At 31.4% G+C, this 4,072-nt stretch overlaps 1 long non-coding RNA gene across 1 annotated transcript; it reads right to left on the bottom strand.

Moving 5' to 3' along the window:
* Positions 1–407: 407 nt before the first annotated feature.
* Positions 408–3,655, bottom strand: LOC136272409 (uncharacterized). The gene is made up of 3 exons (XR_010710410.1): positions 3,234–3,655; positions 2,741–2,840; positions 408–2,342 (listed from the first exon to the last, which is right to left on the bottom strand). It is a non-coding gene; the product is annotated as an uncharacterized lncRNA (long non-coding RNA).
* Between the last annotated feature and the right edge of the window lie 417 nt (positions 3,656–4,072).

Genomic DNA, 4,072 nt, shown 5'->3' with positions numbered 1-4,072 from the left:
TGTATGGCAACTGATTTATACATAATATTTTTAAAAACCCTTATATATCCCAAAAGAATTCACCTACTTATTACCCAAATACACACTGGATGAAATATCTGGTTTCAGCGCTGCGGAAACCCTTTGGAAACTCTGCGGAAACTTAAGGTTACTTTAAGTTTCCGACAGGTTTCAGCACGGAAACTTCAAGTTTCATTAAGTTTCCGCAGTGCTGAAACTTAGGCTGTCCATGAATCCAAATGGTTTCCGCAACGGAAACTTACTGAAACTTGAAGTTTCTGCATAGTTTCAACCTCCATATACAATTGGGAAACATATTATTTACAAAGGGTTTCCGCAACTGAAACTTACTGAAACTTTTTATTTTTGCTTTCACAAAAGCTGAGCAAGGTTTCTACTTTATGTAAAAACAAAACAATATCAAACAGTTCCAAATTTATTTTGTTCAAAAATCTGAAATTGTTTCCAATAATAAATAAAATACAGCCAAGATACAATAATGGAGAAACATCCATATGGCAATTCCCTTATTAGGGACATTTATTTAAAAAATGATAAAATTGCACAAGAAAAAAAACTCCCATAGAAATCTTTACATTTGTATTTTTTTTCATCTCGATTACATGCCTATCAAATCTCCCTTTAAAAATGCATCAAAGATCTTACTTTTTAAAAAATATGAATGCAATTTACAAAATAACTGCACGTACATGAATAAACAAAGAAAACTTCGCTGTTACATGAACATGATACACTTGTCTCAATTTGTTTTGAACTACAATGAATATGTACACCATAAAATATTTTTGAAAAGTCTAAAGTATCCATCTTTAAAAAAAAAAAATACACTACAAGATAGTAGTTGACTATAGAGGTATGACCCAGATTTGATTTGAATATGTATGTCATAAATTCCAAAATGAGGTCAAAGTGACCCACTTACAAGTTGGGATAAACCTTTCTTTGTTAGTAATATAATCTAATGTTTTACAATAGAACAGGATTTGATATCATTTTTTTGATAATCCATTAAGTCGAAAGTGAACTTTTCATTTCCACCCATGATGTACCAACTGATCAGATTTTAATATCATAAGCCTGTCAGTATTAAATAGATGACCCAGAGGGAGATATGAAAAGCTTGTTGGCCAATAAAAAGCTAACAATGGAGCAGTCTGTCAAATCATGTGCAAAAATATGATGTACACATTTAATTAATTATGCTGATTGCAACACACTTCATTCCTGATAAATATTCTTCTTTACACACGGTTTACCTTCCTACATTTCACTTCTTTACATACATTAATATTTTTAAATCCAAGACATGAAGTAAAATATACATTGTTTATATATGACAAGTATTACTACATGTACATGTACTTGCTTTTTGTAGCATGAATGTATAAAATACAAAGTATCACACAGATCATTCACCTCACAATTCTCATCAATACCAGCATTTTACTTATGATATAAAATCTAATTCCAATTATATATTAGTTACATAACACAGATTAAAATAAAACCCACATAGAAACAACTTTCCATTCAAGTAATTTTGTTATATAAAAATTGTAATACATGGGGTATATGTTGTCCTTATATATATATTTTTATATACGACATAATTGAATATTGTTTAGTGTATTTTATCATTTCTATGACCCATGCATTCATCTCCTAATGCAGTGTTTTTACATTTAAGATTGGTTTCCTAATTTTTCATATATTGCTGCAAATAAAAACTAAGTTATCAATAAATGTTAAACAAAGAAAATTGGAAAAAAAGTAGTTAACACTTATCAACTTGGAGGTGTGAGGATATATGTTACATGGAGTCTAATATTTTATGCAATATTTGCAAATATAACAAATTATTTAAGAAAATGAAAGTTAATATCTGCAAGGTCTAATCAATCATTTAATAAGTCAAAACCATGTGATTTTCTAAGATTCTAGCTTACAGACAGATATTGTAAAATACTGGTATTTGATCATATTAAAAAAGTACTTTCATAGTTTATAGGTTTTTTGAAATGAGAATACTTTACAGTTAAAAAGTCTTGTTCTCCAGAGGTTTAGTCGGCTCGTAGAGATGTGTCCATTCGAATCAATAAGGAATGTCCTTGGCTGTTGTTGATGTAACCCGAGTCATTGTTTATGGAAATAGGCCTTTTTGGGGGACTTTCGAGCATTGTCCAGACCGGTGAAGCACTCATATGATCACATCATGGCTACAGCAGACTTAGTAGTTCTGGACAGTGGTAGCATTAAAATTCTTCTTCTTGCGATGAACTTGTTCCTTTCACTGGGCTGTACTTTATGTCTGTTCTATTTATCTTAAACATGAATAATAAAGTTTTATTTAGATTTTTAAACAATTAACATAAGTCATTCAACCTAACATGTAATAAAAGCATTCTGAATAAAATTCTGAATACAGAAGCTACTATGCAGTTGCTGTTTAAACTATGTCATATAATGACTACAGTAGTATCTGGTCTAAAATGTTTCATTTTATGTTTGAAGCTATGTTATTTTCATTTTGATTCAATTATTGTTTGTTGAACAATGGAAAAACTTATCAACAATAAGTGTGTTTCACCCCCCCCCCCCCCCCCATCAACCTCCTTTTCAAGAACTTAGACCTGGATTTCCCAAAAATTACTACAGTAAATTATAAACATCCAATACATGTATAAGTTAATGGTGAAAATAATCAATTTCAAAGCAATACCTTGCGTTCACATCCTCCTGCTGGTCAAAACATTCACCCGAATCACCGAACAGAGGATGCAACTAATCACCGGAAACATTGACTTTGTATGCTGTCAATGCTGAAAAAGAAAAACGTGAAAGATTTCATTTTCCGGATTTAATTAATAAAATTTTTTCGTTACATTAAGAGTTTGTAAATTGTATAATGTGCGAAAGATTCATTGTTCGTCTTGCGTACCAACCAAGCATTCATATATTAGGGACGTTTATATAGTTACATATGTGTATACCCTGGATAATCTTGATTATCATGCATATAAAGTTGGTTAATGGTTAACTTGGTCAAAACGTATATTTAAAAGAGATACGTTAATAAAAATTAAAACGCCGAACCAAGTTTTGAAAAAATGACGCCATCTTGATTGGATGGCGCGAGATCTCGTTTACAAATGAGAGATAAATTAGAGCCTTGAAAATGCTATTGGGAGTATCTATATTGTGAATTAAGTTACCTTGACATGAGTTCTTCGTTCCTGCATTATCTCCTTGTTGTAGAGGCTATTAATGCTTCTCAATTCTCCATTTTACAACAGCACCTTCTTGTCCATTTTAACCTTCGCTCGGAATCATAAAGTGCGCCAATACTGACCAATCAGAACCCGCTAAATCTTGGAAAAGTGCATCTTGGGATAGTTTAAAATGAATAATGTTTAATCAAAATTATCATTTTTTACCGAATAGTATACTTTTTACATGTATATTTATTTTAAATAAGAACTGTTTGAGTCAGTATGTCCTGGTTAAATACGACAAAGTATTGGCGTGTGTTTGTTACAATTGTATTTGTAACACGTGATTAACCAAAAAAAAAATGGCCGACCGTTTGTTTACAAATGTCTAATGAAATTAAACAAGTTTTAATGAGACATATGTATCAGATTTTGTCTTTAACTATATCTTATTGTACTGATGATTTTGCCAAACTAAATATGATAGAGCCATATATAGTTTACTGACAAGTTAGTCTTGACTTGTCCAATTTTCACCGCGATTCTAAGCACGGTCATATTCTTATTCAAAATATAGAGGTGTGAAAGTATTATGTTCATCACAGAGCAGGTTGTACATGAACACACAGAAATCACAAACATAATTAGATGCCGATCAATTAACGGGGTCCGGTTAACAGCATTCACCCGTACGGTGAATTTACAACTACGGTGAATTGATTGCAATTATTTTACAGTTACACATGTGCACTGATTGGTCATGCGATGAAGAGTACGTTAAGAATACTTATGAAATTAAAATACAAACGCGTTAAACATGCCGGGAAGTAAGACGTACACGT

This window comes from Magallana gigas, chromosome 10, assembly GCF_963853765.1.
Source record: "Magallana gigas chromosome 10, xbMagGiga1.1, whole genome shotgun sequence".
NCBI lineage: Eukaryota > Metazoa > Mollusca > Bivalvia > Ostreida > Ostreidae > Magallana > Magallana gigas.
This window is presented reverse-complemented; position numbering and strand designations above follow the sequence as displayed.